This window comes from Limulus polyphemus, unplaced genomic scaffold (genome assembly GCF_000517525.1).
Source record: "Limulus polyphemus unplaced genomic scaffold, Limulus_polyphemus-2.1.2 Scaffold128, whole genome shotgun sequence".
Lineage (NCBI taxonomy): Eukaryota > Metazoa > Arthropoda > Merostomata > Xiphosura > Limulidae > Limulus > Limulus polyphemus.
In genome coordinates, this window is record NW_013665738.1 from 543,889 (window position 1) to 564,166 (window position 20,278).

Below are 20,278 nucleotides of genomic sequence, written 5' to 3' on the forward strand. Positions count from 1 at the left end.
CAGTGCTACTACCTGCCTGATAAATATGGACCTCCAATTATAATAAAAAGTTACAAGTAAGAGTGTTATTGTCAATTATATTTTTCTGTTAACAACACCGTTGGTTAATTAAACAGATGCCTTGAGAAAATGGATGTCTGTCTTTGGGGTTACACTTAGATTATGTCAAAATTACTCGAGTCATTAGTTTCAAACCTATCACTCCAGTTAAAATCAAATATACTGATTCCTTGTAAATTTTGAAAAATTAATGGCTAATATAAAACTTTTAGCTATCTGGACTTTTGACAAATTTGTCACAGAAATATCAGGAATAGCTTGATCTGGTTCCTACTCTTATCAATTCAAAAATATAATAGTAATCTGTCAAACGATGAAGCAGCAGCCTTGAATACTTTAAAAAGTTTAGATAATTTAGTGCTCTTAAACCTGGGTAAAGGGAATGGAGTTGTCATTCTCAATAAACAAGACTACCTTAATAAAGTCTATGTCATCTTAAATTACTCCAGTAAGTTTAAAGTGTTGAATAAAGATCTTATCCAACAGAGAGAAAATAAATTTCAAAAACTCCTATTAAATCTAAAGAAAGAAAATGTAATTTCTGATCAAGTCTACAACCAGATTAGACCTGTTTGATCACATAATGGTATTCTATACAGTCTGCCCAAACTACTAAAGTAGGCGTGTCGGTCAGACTTACTGTTTCTAACATAGGAATGCACAGTTTTAAATTAGCTAGTTTTTAAATAAGTTGTTACTTCCATTTATAAAGAGTGACTTCACCAAAGTTTCCTTTAATTTTTCTAATTTTGTCAAATCAATGAAATTTGATCAATCTGTATATATCACAAGTTTTGATATTGAGTCCTTATACATTATCATTCCACTTGATGAATCAGTCAAATTAAGTAGTGCTTTATTATTTCCTGATGACATTATAATTACTGACTTAACTAAAAATCAATTTACGAAACTATATGAAATTACAACCAAAGAATCTCATTTTGTGTTTAATGATAAGATATGTGATTAAGTTGATGGTGTGGCCACTTGCTCCCATATTAGCTAACTTATTTTTGTCTTATCACAAAACTAATTGGTTATAGTTCTGTCTATCCAAATTTAAGCCTTTAGTTTATAAGTTTTTCAATTTAGAGGTCATCAACCTTAACAACAGGTTTGAAACCAAATACTACTACAAACCAACTGGTCTGTACAGTCATTTCAGCACGTTCATACCCGATTGTTACAAAATTAATTTAATAAACATTATTTCATTTCTGTAGTATATATTGGTGTATAGAATACATTTTAATACTAGAAATAAATGAGCTTATAACACCAAACTTATTTCTATTTCATTAGATACTCAACTTTTCATTTTACAGCATCTTCTGGAGTGTTCCACTGAAACACAAACTGACGTTGAGTGTCTAATTAAATAAAATCAACAATTTGGTATTATGAGGTCATTTTTTTCTAGTATTAATTTAATAAGCATTCTATTTCATAGAGTGTATAAACTTACTACCTCTTATTGAAATTTTCATGATGAGGTTATCAATATTAAAAACTATTTGATTAAAAATGCTTTCCCTTTAGCATTCATCAACAAAAGTATTTTTGAATATATTAGTAAAGCTTATTTACAACCCCAAGATTCCAGACTTCAATGTTCCAAAATATCCTATCACCTTTATGTTACCCTTCACTGGTTCTCATGGCATCAAACTAAAAAGAAAAATCAAGAACATTCAATTTATCCCCAAGTCAGCCTAAGAGTGGTCTTCAAGCCAAACAAACAAATATTTAATTTTCCTTTTTAAAGACAAAATACCTCCTTCAAAAATATTGCTGGTGATGTATCAATACACATGTCAATGCTATAGGCATGGCTACATTGGGTCAATGACACGAACCCTAGCTTCCAGAGTTATGGAGCACGTGCAAAACAGCCCTTCCAACAAACCTGGAATCTACAACCATCTAAGCAAAAACTGCAGTTAGAAACCTCACAGCGAACATTTCAAAATAATAGACTCAGCAACAGATAAATGGACATTAAAGAAAAATAAAGTGCTCCTAATTCAATACTTAAAACCAAAGCTGAACAACCAACTAACAACACCATTGCATCTCAAACCCCCTCTGTGGTGATTCCTGTATGTGATGAGGGGACCTCCTCTGGGATCCAAACATCCACTCACATGCTAGCTATGCATGGCATCCTGTAAAGGGGAGGAAAGGATTCTGGTGGTTGAGGGGTGTCATCCTGATGGCGAGTTAAATCAGGGGCACTTCAAGACATCACTTTGGCCTTAAATTCCTGTAGATGAGGGGCCTAGGGTTGGCTCCCCCAGGATCAATCAGCCAGTCCTGGTGGGCTAGGGTCAACTAAGTGCCAGTACTGAACATTCTTAATGGGTGTTGTGAACATTGTGTCTGATGCTGGTGTTTGGGTAGTGCTCACAAAACCCTGGCATAGCTGCACTGTCCTTGTTTGGCATTATAGTGTGTCCCCTCATAGGGATTCATGGTGGGTGGGGTCAGTGGGCACTAAATATTCTCTTTTTCTTATGAATCCCTTACCCAGTGTCCCCCCCCCCAAAAAAAACATGAAGAAAACCGTGTTGATTAGAAAACGACCAAGTTTGGAAGACTCGGATATGCAGTCACCACCTCCACCTGTTCCTATACCTTGTTTGTTTTAATTATTCATTCTATGTCTACAAAATGTTCAGCAAATGTCTTATTTTCTCATACAAAAGGGTTTAGAGGGGTTTGCTGGCACTCCAAAGTCAGTCGAGAAGTTATGGGGACATTTTGGTGGAAACATCTACACCACATCATAGCAAATTCCTCCTGATGTCGAAGGCGATTGGGGAGTAACCTTAAGAGGTATATCCTATTGAATTCTTCATGAGGAGTTACCACTGAGAGGGATTTGAAGAACATCCCAGAGTAAGAGATCCTCACTGGTTTCTCCAGTTAAAGAGTTTCCGCTGTGCAATGCATCACCACTCCTAAGGATGGAATTCTGCTGCTTACCAGTGATTTTATACTGACATTTACATCACCACATCTAACTACCACTGTCAAGGTAGGTTATCTGAACTGTAAGGTACAACCCTATATTCCTAACCCTCAGGTGTTTCAAGCATCAGCAGTTTGGACATTCTAAGGCATCTTGTAATGGTTCTTTGACTTGTGTTCATTGTGGTGGCAAAGACCATGATGCATACAAGTGCCAAATGGACCTTAACTACATCAACTGTAGTGGTTCAGACCCCTCATACCTTCATTCTTGCTTTAAGTGGGTGGAGGAGAAAGAGGTACAACATTTACATACTGTTAATAACATCTCTTATACCAAGGCTTGGAAGTTGTTGTTCCTTGTTTCATCTCAGACATATACTGCTGCACTCTGTTACACTGCTTCAGTGGAAGCGGTAACAGGTCTTTCTATGCCCCCAACAGTCTTTTCCTCACCATGTAGTCTTTTGTCCTCTGTGGGTGCAAGTGTGAATTGACATGTCTACATCTACTCGTATCTCTGTCCCAACTGTTGCATCCAGTGACTGCTCAGGTCCCTCTCCTTCAGCCCACAAGATGCAGAACTATTATTCGGTCATGCACTCGGTCTCTGAAGTCTCATTCTTTTGACAGAAATATGCCCATCTGTCCAGGGCAGGTTCCATGGTGGTTAACAGACCTATTTCTTTTAAAAAAATTTCCAAGCGGTTCTCCTCCTCCTAAATTAAAATGGCCACTTTGATACAGTGGAACTGTCAAAGTTTTTTTTCTAATTTGTATGAAATTAAGGCCTTGATTGATTCTTATCATCCCGTGTGTCTCTCCTTACAGGAAACATTCTTCAGACCTGCCAATGCTGTGACCCTACTGCAGTTTTCTTTATACAGGAATGACAGGTTGTGTGATGGATGAATTCATCGAGGTGTAGCACTGTTGATTGACCAGCACATTCCACCATGTCTGTGCTACTAAATATGCATTTGGAAGCTGTAGCCATCTGAATTTCTGTGGGTCATACCACCACTGTATGATCTCTTTACCTGTCACCAGGAGAGACTTACGATCATTGAGACCTTGATGATCTTATCGACCAGCTGCCATCTCCATTCTTCATCTTGGGAGATTTTAATGTACACAATCCCCTTTGTGGTGGTGCTGATATTGATGAAATTGGTCATTCTGTGGAGCATATGCTCTCAGATCACAACTTTTCTCTCTTCAATACTGATTCTTTTACCTATTTTCATGCATTTAGTTAGTATTTTTGCTGCTACTGATCTATCTATTTGTTCATCTTCAAGTTTTTTTCTTGGAGGGTTGACACAGACCCATGGGGCAATGATCATTTTTCCATCGCTTTAACCCTTCCATTACGAGCTAGGTGGATTCCACCCAGCTCATAACCAAAAAAGTATATATAATTTTTGAAAAAGTATGCAACTCTTCACAAAATTTTGCAGATTATTAATAGATATTACATGGATTTCATACACAAAATATCTGGTTTTTGAATTATGTTTTAAGATTTTCTTGTGAAAATTTTTCTTTCAGAATGTTAACTATCTAATGTACAAAACAATTTTGATTTAAGATTAAAAATACTTTTCTATATCTGAAATTTATAATTCCATTTGCATAATCTCTATATCCTTCTAGATAATCATCAAACGTTTTTTTTAAATAAAATTTTATATTTAATCTGTTATCGAACATTTTTATTTTTAGTAAAGCTTTATATTTTATTTGTTATTTTTTGTACTGTAATATTATACTTATTTCTCCAGGTTGTTAGGTAACTAATCAAAGTCAAACAAAAATAAAGATTGCAAAATAAAATGGTATTGTTAGTAGTGATTACCAAATTTCAAAGTACTTATGGTCAGAGTTTACGCTCTCACCTTTTTACACTTATTTTCTGTAGTTATTTCATTGGTAGTAGATGAGTTAGAAATTAGAAGAAACAAAATGAATAGTACTCTGTTCTTTTCAGTACGGACAGTAAAGTTCTAAGTAAATCTCCTGAGAGTCTCTTCTAATCTTTTTACACTTATTTCCTATTGTTATTGTACTGTTAGCGGCTGAAGTAGAAACCTGCCGAATATAAAGCAATGAATCACCGTTCCAGTTTAGGTGTTACCATACTTTGACACCGTCAATATCAAATAAGTTCATGCGACATAATTCCCAGATATTAAATTTTGAAAACACAGTGGGACAGGATATATAAACTTGTTAACAGTATAATGGTTACAATGACAATTGTCTAAAGCATTATAAAATGTTTATGACTTTGTAGAAAGTCCAGGCTAATCCAATAAATTAAAAAGAGGAAGTATCCTACAGATACTATTCAGATCACTAGTCTGAGAACACAGGAATAGAATTTGCCAGCTTCTTTGCAATACAATGGTTGCAACAAGAATTGTCTAAAGTACTTCATAAAAGTGAGAAAAAATATTTATGATATGGCTCTGTACAAAGTATAAAGTTGTATCCTATCCAATAAACTCTCTAGTTATCTTACTTGGTAGTCGGGATTTAGCATTGGTATAGGTGTAAATGTGTGTAAATGCTTACGGACATCTTGTTTCTTATATTACCATGCTTACACAGTAACCGATAAATGTGTAGTTTCCAGTAATATAAATATGGCTCATTTTGGTTGGGCTAGCATTCTTGGCTTAGCCTTCTTGATTGCAAGTTGAGAAACAACTTATTCACCAGCAAACTGCAAGTTCAATAAGGTGTTTATGTAAAGATGTTTCTTTTCATGTGTTAAGATCAGTTGATCAGTGATAAATTTATTTCTTAGACTTTCACAAATTACATAAATAAACTTTTCCTGAATTACCAAGTATTTAGTTTTGTATAATTTGCTTTTATTCTACCTCAATGTAAACGAGTAGAAAATAACACAAGTTCTTACTTTGTAAAATACAGTAACATATTGGCTACCATACATTACATTTGTGTGTGTGTGTGTGTGTATATATATATATATAATATTTTCAAATAAATAATTGTCAGTTATTTTTATTGAAACATAAAACAGTAAATAAAAAGTATTTGGAAAATGATCTCTACTACTTACGATGCTTCGAAGTCCTTGTTTGCACTCGTGAGCCATAATTGCTAAGCCTCGTCCAAATTCACATGTGGAGGTGGAAAAATAATAATTTTTGTAAACTTTATATAAGCATTTTGGAATACAAAAATCATTATAAATTACTATACAAATACCACAAAAATGCACTGTAATTTATCAGACTTCCTAACTAAATTGTATTTGGGTTTTAAAAAATATAATTTCTATTCACAAAATAGCCTTAATAGCAATACTTCAAACTTTCCAATGATATAAGAGCATTTCTCTCATAAATAACTTAGGAAGACTGACAGAATTATGTAGAATAAATATATAGCTTTCGATTGATTACAAAGTTATTGGTATATGAAAGTAGGCTTAGATAAATAAGTCTTCTCAAATGATGAAGTGGTGAGCTTCATTATTGGTGGTTTGCTAAATATCATTATATCTCAGCAAATAGAAAAGGTAGGAGTTTCTTATTTTATATTCTAGCTTGCCAATATCTAACATCTGAGTTTCTAATTCGTACAAAACTATAGACTTTGTATTGTGGGCATCATAAAATGTAATCTGACCAAACCCAGAAGGCCACGTGACACACAAAAATCGATATTTAGGCTTTTTTTTTATATTTAATTTCAAATTAAAAACTAAATAATGTATATTACCAAAATTTGAATTATAATCTACAATTTGATACCAAACTTATTGACCTACGTTTATAAAATAATAGCTAAATAAAATGTTTAATGTGAATCTACAAATGTGATGACATGCCCTCTGACCCCTACCCATTTAGATATAGTTAAATAATGAATTTTCATTAGAAATAATAGGAAAAAATCAAAAATGAATATATTATCTTTCTGAAACTACATACAGTTAGGAAAGTTCTTGCTCAAATTTCAAACAATTTCATCTGCTAGTTTTATTTTTGGAAAGAAATATTCAATATAGCTATGTAACCTACTTACAATGGAAGTAGATCATTTTGATTGGGCTAAATGATTCACCATGTTGGTTGTTACAATGTGACATAGTGCTAGCACATCCATTCATGAGATGGAGGTTATGTTTGGTCACCTATGGTTTTGTAGCACTAGTGGAAATGTAACTAGTGCCTTGGATTTAAATACCAGTATGGAAGTTTGTGGCTTGATTGATGTAGGTCATTTGAGTTAGGATGTCCAAACTGGAACCCACCTGGCTCTAGCTGCTCGTGAACACATCTGGGTTTAGGCAGACAGTTATTTCAGTTGGTATCTTAGGAGTTGCTGGTATAAGAGATAGTCTGCATTGTTGAGATCTCTGAGGAGAAAATCCTTCTCTACCTCTGCTGTCATGGGCAGGCATTTAGGACATCCATTGGAGCTTCAACTTTACCACCAGTCACACCAAATTACTCCTAGTTCAAGCATCTCTTTTACACACACTTTTAATTCTACTCTGTGCTTCTTTAGCACTCTGTAGGGTGCCTATGCTATAGGCTTATTGTCATTCAATACTATGTCATGTTTAACCTTATTTGTACTAACTATTAGAGTCATTTTCTTTTACAAACATATGTCTATACTCTTTTAGTAATGTTATCAAACCATGCTTATGTTTCTTTTCTACATATCCTGTGATAGAATTCCAATCTATATTACTTTGTTGTGTTTGTCTTTTAGTAATTCTTACATTATGCTGTCCTACTACAGTTAATATTTCTACCACTAGCTTTACTTACTAATATGCTTAGTCAGTATTACTTTTTCTTCATTTTTCATTTAGCACTTTTATAGTCTCTGCTGGACACTTTACTAATACAAGCAGCTATATAAACTCCTGCTTCTTCTATCTCACTGGGTTCAAAAACAACTTCTTCATTACACTGAAAATCAGCTACTTTAGCTTCAACAATAAATGGACTTTTTGCAGGCACTTCAGTTACTGTAACTAATCTTACAGATACTCTTTCTGCTCTTTTCTTAAGTTAGGCATAAGTGTAAAATCATCTGAGTTGTTTGAATTACTACTTCCCAGTTTTAAAGTCTTATTTACTACCTTATTCTGTCTTACTTTGCTATCACTTATTTTATTCATCATTTTCTTACTACTACTACTACTACAATATTACTTCTGCTTAACTTAGAGTTTTCTGTTTATTCTTACTGACTTGATTTCTCTTTGAACACCTGATATTTCTACCAAACCAACTGTGTTGTATGTCACTTCACTCTATATGAGCAGTGCATTCAGATTTAGATGATTGATCCTTTGTCTTGCTAATGCTAGCATTAGGCATCTGACTATTGGCTTTAGTCATTGGGAAGGTATCATTTGTTTTAACTGTTGTGCATAAGTTCGAAGGTTCAAGTCCTTCAAAACTTAAAATCTCTGTTTCTATTTGTAACTTACCAGAGGTAAGAGATCTTTCAGTGTCATAAGCCCTTAAGAAATCCTGCCCAATAATGCCATTTGTTTCTAAGTCTATCTGCTTACAGATATAAAATGGGTGTTCTATCTCTTAATTTTCCTACTTTCATTTGAACACTATATTTATGTAGCATCTTAAAAAAGGATGTCCTTTTGTAGAAGTTAAAATACTTTTAGAAACTTCCTTCTGAGCATTTTTCAGCAATGTTGGATTCTTATCTACTAGTTCTGCACTTAGTAGTTAATATCGAGCACCTGTGTCAACCAATAACCGACATGCTATACTCTCTATTTCTGCTAAAACTATTGGTAACACTTCATTAACACTGTGGATACTCAATCTTTTATTCCACACTCCTGGAAGTATCTCTACTTTCACTCTGTGATCCTGGTAGAGATTACTTTTTGATTCTACGGCGATTGTAGAGCTACTGTTATTTCTCAGGAACTTTCTTCTTAAAGCTCAGACTTTGAGGCATTTCTGTTTTCTGCCTTTTGCAGGCATCTGCAATCTCGGGCTATGTGGCCTTTAATACCACAATTGAAACACACTGTCTGCTCGTTTCTTATTTGTTTTTGAAAACAATTCTTTGCTATGTTGCCAGCCTTACAACAGTTAAAACACTGGAAGCCATTGGACTTACCCTGCTTATTTTGCCAGTATGTTTTATCAGATTTGGTTCTCCTTACTACATTTATAGCAGAGTGTTTGGCCCTATATATCTGTTTTTTTCATAGCTCATCTCAGGTAGCTACTTTGATCAAGTCGAGCGAGGTTGCTTCAGGCGTATTTGCCTCATTTACATGACTTCAAATGGTATTACTCAACAACTCGCTTGTAATCAGATTTTAAAGTGTCTTGTATGATTAGCTCATTTGGGTTTGCATAAGCTCTGCATAACCTATTTCATAACTCCTGCAATTTATGGCCGAATACTCGGATGAATTCTCCTCGTTGCTTAGTTAAATTACATATTTCTGTCCTTATCCCATTTGGGTTTCTCGCTTTCTATATTCTTCTTCTAATTTGTGTGCTAAATATTAAAAGACTGTGGTTTCAGGCAGTTCACAGTAAAGCACTCTTTAAATGCCTAGCTCTGTGTGGACCTACTTGTGCAGGTTGCTATACTACTGCTTTGTAATGAGCGTCAGCACTTCTATCAACTCAATGGCATGCATCATCCACTTCTGTAGTTGTGTCTATGCCAACAGTAGCCATATCCACTTACTTACAACTTATCTACTTACACTACTGCTTAAACTAACTTACTTAATTCTACTCCTTTCTTTACTGTTACTAACCTGTCATTAGTTACTCTAAAAATCTTCAAAGACTGCACCAGTTGTGATGAGTAGGCATTTAGACTAGTCATTAGAGCATGGACTTTACCAACAGTCACACCAAATTTATATTAATTTTAGGTATGCAGTTTCAAATGGAGCACACAAGTCACTAACTTGAGGAAATTTACGGTTAAACTAAAGAATGACTCGGGGACTGAGATTCCACAAAAACACATCAAATTTTAATAATTCTTTTCTTATAATGTACAGCTTTTTACATCCAAATACTTATTTCATCAGTTAACTCTATAAAAATTTCATCAAAGTACTCATTATCTTTAACAAATTCTTGATTAATACACTATGTGGATTATACTCGGACATACTTAGTTATTAGTTCCTTTATATATTGTGTTCTAGTTCCTTAACTATATTGATAAATCGAGAGAAATAGCAATTTTAACTTACATCAAAGTTGAGGAGATGTTCTGGTCTCATTGCAAGGAGGAAGTAGTCAGCAGCTTGAGTTGGAGAACTTTCAGCCTTGAGATAGCAATTGCTAACTGGTCCTGGAGAACTAACTTTCAGCTCCAAACATGAGTTTTTAAATGATATTCCCTCAGTATTCTTATGAGTTTCCAAGTAGTGTGCATAGCTACCTGCAAGTAGCTCTGACACTTCATTGGTTTAATTCTGTAACTCTTCAAACTTTCTTACTGAGTAAATTGGCCACTGACTCACTTATGCCACTGCACGGTTCTCTGGTTATGAATCCCGCATCAAAGTACCGATTATTGCATCTAATACAAACTTTTCTGTAGCGTATTCTGTACTATTAGAGTAGCATCATCAGTTTGTCATTGTCAAATTCATGACTATCTCTTACTGAATTTTATTTTTCTAAGTATCTTTACACGTGTGCCGGGTGCCGGTTTTTTTTATAACTCCTGATTTTCAATGCTAGTTAACTGTACTTCTAGTTTTTTTTGTTATTTCACAATGCAGGTGATCTATCCCATGCCACTTCCTCATATATGCTTGCCACACCACTTTTATTATGCAAATTCTTCGTAATTTTTTGTTAATTACTGAAGCAATTGCATAAAAATGCTTATTAGTCCAGTTGCTTCACAGTAGCACCTCAGTCAATTATTGGTCAGAAGGACAGTTACAAATATTACCTGTGATAAAGAATATGGCTTTTCATGCCAAAAGTTTGGACGAAAACTCCAACATAGCTCAGCCTCTGATAGATTGGATGTCCAATTTGCAGTGGTTTGCTAAATATTACAGCCAATCAGCTGCATAGTGTCCAGAATCCATACAATCAAGAAACGAACATTGTTTCACCTATAGGTGAGATAATCATTCGTCCTTTTCTTACTGTTTACTTAAATTAGATTGCACAGCAAAGTTGTACTTTTACAATATCATTCTTTGATATGCAGTCATTACCTTCTGAATTTCTAAACTTCATCAGTCATTTCATTGCTGCATAATCTACTAGAATAATGAAATTGGTAATAAGAAAGCAGTGGAGATATTGCTTGTCTAATAACAGAACTTCAATTTGGCATTCAGAAATGGTATTTAAGCAGCTCACTTATGATGCATTACAGCGTGCAATGTGGCATCAATTGTTTTTTGTCTATTTTTTTATTAATTTTCTTATTTCTGTAGTGGGACCAAGATTCTTGGGAAAAGTAATTAATTATTTATTTTTTTGCCAGCCAGAAATATTGACTGACAGAATGTTAATTTTCAAAGTCTGTAATGGCTTTTAGTATTCTCTACAACATGAGATTACAAGTTATGACTTCTGCAAACAGCAAAATATAGTATCAAAATAAATATGTTCACAATTACCAAGTTGAAACTGGCATGTTAGCTGGAACATAATTTGTATTCATGGTTTCCATATCATGGCAGGATAGTGACAATCCTACACTCACTGATTAGTAAAGCACCAATAAAAAGCTTTATTTTGTGTTTTAAGCATGATCTTGAAGGTTGCTCCTGCTACATAAGTAATGCAGCCATGACCTAGGAACCCATGGTTGCTGCTTCATAACTCCTAGCTATTTCTGCATCAGTAAAGCTATCTGTCAACATTTTATTAGAAACATCGAGGCCATCATATCCATTTTTTTTTGGAGCCCATTATTTCAGGCCCTGAGCACAGCCCTACATTTTTTTCGAAATACATACTTCATTCACTTCTCTCCTTATTCACAGGTGATCCTGACTGGCATCTGGCAGTGCCTGACAACTGGCTTGTCACTACACATGTAGGAGTCTTGTAGAGACCATCCATTTTAATCTCATGTGCTACTTTATGTGGTAACCAGTACATGTCAAGTTGGTGGTGCAGCAGCCAGTGTTTCCTTTGCTTTGGATATGCATATTTTATTAGTGTTTAGAGGAGTTATATTTACATGAAAACATTTGTCTGAAAACATTTAACACAGTTTTAGGCTACCATGAGTCTTCAAAACAGCACCATTTCAGTTTCATATTGAAGCATCAATGTGTTATAAAGTGTCAACAATAATATTGTCCCAATCTTGAGTAAGAACCACATTCAGATCATTCACAAACTCAGTGCTAGAAAATGATCTCACTCTCTAGTATGAAGAATTCTCCATTCTGGTTAAATGAGACTAACATCTGGTAATAGAGCAAGTCATGGTGTATAATTGAAGGAAGGCTTTTTTGTGTCATTCAGTTGGTTTGCAACTTTTGGATTATTTAAACATACACATTGTGATTTACAAAGATTTTATTATTAGCATAGTAAAAGTGGTACATCATAGGGTGAAATTAGTTCTTGCAGTGACTAGCTCTTATCTTACTGTTTAGTGTACTGACTGGCATAAGTCTCTACCATCATGTACTGGCAAACCTGTGATAGAACCACCTACACTCTTACATTTGTATGCATGATCCTTTTGGCTGTCCCCATACAAAAATATATCTACTGGATTGACATATTTAAATTTTGACTAATTTAGTAAGGCAACTTTTTGCTACTGTTGCAGAATCTGTAGCATAGAATCATTATACCATTGCATATTCAAACATGCATTTTGTTATTAATGGATGTCTTCTCTATAATTGCTTCACTGAAAGAAGCAGTAATCCCTCTCTCCAACCAGTACATGATATTTTTCATTGCTCTTCTTTCAGGTAACCTAAGAACTGGCAATGTGCACTTTTGCTATGGTGAATGGCTAAAGGTTTATAGCCCATTTCAGAAATCTAGTAGCATGGAGCTCCCTGCACACAGTAGATCTCACATTCTACAGACAGGTCTGTTGTTAAAATCCTCATTGATGCATTTAATGCCAGAGGTGTAGTTTTTTCCATAACACATTTTAACACTTTTCATTCTTGTTGCATATAGGTACTGGCCAACTGTGATCTAGCATTCATAAAAATTGATGACTTATAAACATCACGATATATGAAACACAGTCATTTTTAACACATAGAATAATAACCATGGAACCTTTTATAAGTTAGATTTTTTTTTGGTCAATGTATAATATAATTAAAAACCACTACATAATGTAACTAGACACTATACTGTTACACATTATGCTTGTGATATGAAAGACATTTTTGTACATGCTAACTTTATCGTGTGATTGTAACTTCATTAGTTTTTTTACACTGGGTTCTCCTACTGTGGTTATTTGCATATCACTTAATTAGATGGCATTGTAAAGTCATACAATTAGAAGCAAGCCTTGAGTAAGGAAGCACATTATGCTAATATAATAATAGGTAGGCAAAAAACAGTTTACAAGCACAAGGAAAAGTTTTATTGATGGTGGAACATACTACGTGTTTTGACAAAACATTGGTCTGTCTTCTTCGGGTATGATTAGTAATAAGCAATTCAAGGTTTATATATTACAAAGACAAAAGACGCAGGGATTAAATGTCATGGAAATGGTGTCAGCAGGTGACAGGATATAGGTAGAGATCAAGTCTGGTCAAGTGTATGAACAGTGAATAGACCGTGCCAAATATCGCTGATGTTGCTAGGGCTAGCGTAGGAGAAAAATTTTATTCTAAAGTATTTTGTGTCCCATTTCATATTGATGATATGTTACAGCAGATATCTGGAATTCATCTTTACATGTGTGACCATGGTGTGCTTTTCATCTTATTTCTAAAGAATGTGATGTTTGTCATATGTATTTTTTTCCATATTCACGAGATACTTTATTTATATTCCTTGTTTTTGTTCTTTTAATAGGGATTTATTTAAGTTAGGTACTAAGATGCTAATTTTATGTGACAGTTTGAATACAGTTCTTACATCAATGTTCAAATAGAAAAAAAATAGTAATTTTGTTAGCAATTTCAAGCACAGAGTGGAACAAATTTGCTATATTTTGTGTTGTTGATAGGTGAAAGGCTAGAGTTAACATGTTTTGCTTTTTGAAGTTTGGTACTTTGGGATGAAATTCTTCTCCTACACTAACCCAAAACCAAAAAAGAAAGAGACTATCCACAATGATGTTTCAGTTTTACAATGATTATATGATACCAGTTAACTATTTGAAGATATCTGTGTAAGATTGCAACCCAATTTTCAGTATATTTTACATCAAAGAAAAAACTTCCATAATAATGATAATATAGTATTTTCAAGTAATCAGTGCCGACCATATGACTCTAAAGTAACCATAAATAAGTCAAACCAAGTTAAAGTAATGTTCATATATTTTGTAAATGATTATCTCAGTCAAGTTGTAATCCAGATTTTATAGATTTCATCTTTAATTTCTAATAATATGATTGATATGAAAATAAAAAGAGCAAGAAAATATACATTTAAAATTTTTAGATTAACACTTAAATAGTTATGATTATATATAGTCAATTTTAGAAAAAGAAATTATGTCTATAAACAAGATTCAATTTTTCAAATTTTTTAAAAAGTCTTTACTTGTACAGACATATCACTTGTATTTTCACTTATTTTGAACATTAACCGCACAAAAAACTTCTTTCTTAGGAGCATTCTAAATTGTAAACAATGAAAAATTTAGGCTGTAACAAGTCTTTTATAGAGTTGCAGTTATCCTAAACCAGACTTTGATGAAAACCTCTAAAATCTAGAGTTGTGAAATCATCAATGTTCAGAGGAAAAAAAGAAAAATATGAAATATAAAAAGTAATATGTTTTTTTTTTTCAAGAATGGCTGCATATTGTAACAAATAATTACAGTTACTTATCATAACACACTCAGCTATTTAATCTTTTCACATTTGCTTGCTTTAATCTTGTTACCTTACAATGCATTTTAGACCATATCTCAGTAGATAATGGGGTTACAATAATGTGGTCCCCCAGTGGGACAGCAGTAAGTTTACAGACTTATTATTCTAAAATCTGGGATTCGATTCCCTCTGGTATACAAAGCAAATAGCCCAATATGGCGTTGGTGTAAAACAAATAAATGATAATGTGACACTGTTAGCTTGGGCTGGTCTTATAAAATTGTTTTAATTTTTTTATCTAGCCTCACGAGTTTCTAATTAGTACATTTTAGTTACTTTTGTTAAAAAATATACACAATAAATTAAAAATGTACATAAAATACAAGAAATTTTGAATGTACATTAGAGTTGAAGCCTATTTTAATAATTTGTGCATAAGAACAGACTTCCTTGGCACTACTATTTATACTGAGTTGTTTCTTCACAAATTCATTAATGTTCCTTTCAAATATGCCTTTTAAAACACAAAAGATGTATCAGGCACTAGAATAGAATATCCCAAGGCTAGCATAATTTAACTGACTTTCCAACTATGCTACAAATAGGTTAAATAAAAGTCTACTAGCTACTTAGAGCAGAAAAACACAAACAATAAAACTGGTGCTAAATATCTACTTATGGGAACTAAAAGGACATAACTACAAAGAAACTTGTAAATAAAATCCTGTTCTTTCAATTGTTTCTAAATAATACAGAAGAAATGTTACAGAGATTTACTGACATTCATTTTGAAAGACAGAATGAGATTGAAGAGTCAAGTCTTGTGGGTTAGAAATTTTTTGTATCTCAGTAAAGTAAGAAGATAGGAGGCTCTATGTTTTTTTATTCTGGCTTGTCAATATCTATAGTGTATGTTTCTAATAGTTGGCCTTCAGGAAACAATATGATATAAGGATAGAAAGAAAATCTAAAATGGACAGTTTCTAGTGCAGACAAGATGCATGATACAGAGAATTGAAGATTGAGGATTTTTTTTTCTTTTTAATGTTTCCATTTTGAAATTAAGAAATTAAACCGTAGATAATATTGTGTTGTAATGCCAAGTTTATTAATATACATTGCTAATCTAATTTTGAAAGAAATTGTAAAATGCCATGACATGCATTTTGACCAGACAGTACACATATGATTAATTGAAAGATTTATTTACATGAAATACAGTATACATGGTTAGCAAAATACTTGTCAACTTTCTCTAATTTCTTTGTTTTTTAAAAATTAAATGTGTTTTGTGAAATTTGTATTTTTTAGCACGTGAGGAAATGCTTTTTATCTCAAATTTATATTTTTTGTGTACTGAATACCTAGAATAGTTTAACTACATATGAAACATATTGTTACAATAATGCTAACCACTGGCATACTGAAAAATGGAAGAGGAAAAGTTTTGATTATTATTTTTGTACCTTTGCTTAGAAAATATCAATAAATTATCATTTCATCTGTGGTTACTGCATAATGGTTCCATTGTCATACTAGCCAATGCTTGTACTTCTCTGTCAAGATCATGTTAACAGCCTAGCATCTTGATGTGGATAAAAAAAAAAGTCATTTTGGAAAGGTTTGGGTTGTTTTTATTAGAAAAAAAAGATGTTTGCCACTATTTTTGAAGTCTAGGTCGCTGAACCATACCCGAGACCATGAGAGCCAACTTGTAAATCTAAAATAAAACGATGTAGCAATGAATCATGGTTGAAATGTTCTATATTTAGTTGTCAGTGTGATCATTTAAATTAGGGTTCAAGTCGATTGAGGTAAGAACTTATTTGAAGATATCCCAGTCAATTTGACAAACATAGAATACTTAGAATACATACTTTGACATACTAGCTGAATAGAAGATTTTTCAATTAATTACTGCATTGACAGAGAAACATAAAAAAATGGGAACAGTAGTATCATTATCTTCAAAAAGGGGGATTGGAATCATATATAAGAAATCATTAGTTTCAACATTTTGCAAAACTAAAGGCACAGTAAAGCCCAGAGATGCAGTGGTGAGGCAAATGCATGATGCTTTATAAGATGATTTCCCTAGTGATTCTCAAATTAAAAATGCTATTTCTGCAATGAAGAGTAAATATAAGAAGGATGGTATAAAACCTAGTATGGTACCACCATAGTATAATCCATATAGATTTCATCATGCCTTATTTTCATTAATATTTAATTTTTTTTGCATTTTAGAAGTTGTGCTAAGCTTCATTCATTAAGATCTATCGAAATAACCCTAAATCACTGGTTTACAGAATGACATCCCCACCCACTGTTGACCATTCTAGTCTCTGTACTGAAAGATGCTAGCCTATTATTAAATTCTCGTTTGTTGACAAATGTATCGCTCGTGTGGCAGGTGTTGAATAATATATTTTACATATTAGTTGTTTGTATTTTGTAAAATATGTTTACTTAAGTATTATCAAAATTGTTTTCAGAAGTTTACAGAACCATATCTGCATATGGATTAACAGATATACTAATAAGTGGATTTAGTATAATTTGTAAGTTACTGCTAAATATACTTCCGCAGGATCCCTGAAAGTGTTCTGTTTCAAGAGTAAATAAAACCAAAATTAAGAGTAACAAATATTTTTAATCTTGTTTTTCAAGTTCATATGTCATGTTGTGTTCTAGCCTTCAAAATGCATAATTCTTCCCATGATTCATGGCATGTTCACATTTTACTGATGTCACAACAGTACAAATTGCAACATTAAACATCCCTCCTGTGATGTCATTTTAGTTTTTACTGAGTGACTGACAGACAACACACTCCTGTATAAACTCCGTTTATCACTTTTTTTTCATCCATGTTTACAACTTATGTTTCAACACTAACAGTGCAGCAGAAAAACAATATTTCTTTTCATTATTTATTATGAAGTTACTTCTTTTCTGTGCTCATAATATAACATCAATTTATTATACGTAGTAGAGAAAAAAGTAACATTATTGTTTTCCTTTCACTTCTGTTTGCCTGTTAATTTCACACAAAGCTACTCATGGACAATCTGCACTAGCTGTCCATAATGTTGAAGTGATAAACTAGAGTGAAGGCAGCTAGTTAATATCACCCACTGCCAACTTTTGGTCTACTCTAATCAAACAGTGTGATTGACCATCAAATTATAACACTCGACAGCTGAAATGGAGAGCATGTTCTATGATGAAGTTCGAACCTGTGATTATGATTCAAGCATCCTAACCACCAGGCTATTTCAACCTTTTCAGTTGTGAATTGAAACCTAACACTTTGTTACTTGTAAAAAAATGATACAAAATGCAAAATAATTCTTGGGCTGTAGTTGTTTGGGAAGAAATTTTAAATATGTAACTCATGACATAATTAATAAGGATTGCATAACGAAGTTTTCTTTGGTCCTCCAGGCTTATTCTACAGGATGGAAAGAATAAACAAAGTAGGCATGGACTGGGTGTTGGACATGCCCTTTGTGAGGTTGTACAGAGGAAGTTTTATTAGATATACCATGCACATTTCTACCTTGTTTGCTCACATTTTGGTGCATCCATTCTTACACTTTCAGTTTTTTTCTAAATATTTTTTTCACTTGTGTAAACTCTTACATGAAGTGCAAAAAATGTTTCATAGTAAATTATGAAAAGATTGGGTATTTTCTGACATATCTTTAGGTATTACAAAGAAAAATGCTCCAAACTTAATTCAGACTAGAGTTTGAACTGAATACATTGTTTATTGTCCAGTTCAACACCAGGTAGTTTTCATTAAAGTTAAAATGACTGCAGAAAAAATGAAAGAAGAATTTAGCATGTGCATTCTTATCTGCGGCCTATTGATGAAATGAACTTGCACACATTATTCATATTAATATAAAATATTTTCGTTACTATAAAAGGATAGCGTGTTATTAAAACAGATTACATAGAAGATTTTTATACTGTTATAGATGTGTTTGACTTTAAAAATTCTAAGGTATATCTAATAGAATAAATTTGTACAGTAACTTGTTATTTTCATGTATTTTTTTATTTTAAATTAACTTGTATCTAAAAAGTAGGAAAAAAATAGATAAAAGTAGTTTAGAAAATTTGTATTCTTAATTGATTTTTTGCTGCTTATTCTCTCAACTTTGCAGACTGAGTGGGGCATAGTTGATTATTCTGCTTGGACTATGGATGCAAGGATTTGATGCACACAGCCAAAATACAAATAAAATATTATTTTTATCCACTGTTGCATCTGGTTTGTAATGTTAATGTATATTAGAAAGATCTCCTATCATTATTTTTTGATAAGGTTAATGATCTGTATTTTTTGCTGATGGTTGTTATGTTTAAAACATATTTTCCTTCTAATAAGGATGACAGAGGACAAGTAGAAACCTATGAAGAAGGGGAGGAAACTGTTCTAAAAATGACCATACTCTCATCTATTCGATCAGATGATGGACTGTATTATTGCCGAGCTGAAAATACAGGAGGATATGTAGAGAGAGTTGGACACATCACTGTAGAATGTATGTTTTATTCCTTTAGTTTTTAACACACTGGAATGTAATTTAACTTTTTAATACTTTAGTATTTATTATTTATTTTATTGTTATTTTTTTATGCATTGTCTTAATAAATGGTTTGTGTTAAGTACTACAGAAAGTACATTTCTGTATTATATTAAGATAATCTTATCCCAAATTATTGTCTCTTACTTTTCACTTTATGAAAATAAAAAGAAATTATGTCCATTGCTAAAGTTTTCCTAAGTCAATGATAACTAAAACGATTTGTCAAAATACATAGTATTTCTTATATAGAATACACTGACTTTTACAGATCCCAGTTTATGCCTGCATTGGATAATTCACAGGTTCTAAGTCAAAGAAAGAAACATGAAATATTGAATTTGTTGTAACTTATTACATGCCAAATGTATTTCTTTTAGAATGAACAGATGAATACTTCTAGTGTAGACATTTGAATCAAAGCACAATTAGTTGATGCATAACCTGTATGTCATGAATTAACTTCTAACTACTTACTTAAGTTTCACAGTGATCACCATTTAAAAGCCTTTGCTTCTGCTTTTCTACAAACTGGTTTCAGATGTTTATGAATCAAACTGATTGAAAGAGCTGTTTTTGCTTATGAAATCACTGGATGTAAACCCAGAGATATAGATGCAAC

General features: G+C 32.9%; 1 long non-coding RNA gene across 1 annotated transcript; it reads left to right on the forward strand.

The window, feature by feature from the left end:
- Window positions 1-439: 439 nt before the first annotated feature.
- Window positions 440-19,610, forward strand: LOC111089738. The gene is made up of 3 exons (XR_002613949.1): window positions 440-450; window positions 2,247-2,264; window positions 19,458-19,610. It is a non-coding gene; the product is annotated as an uncharacterized LOC111089738 (long non-coding RNA).
- The last annotated feature ends 668 nt before the right edge of the window (window positions 19,611-20,278 follow it).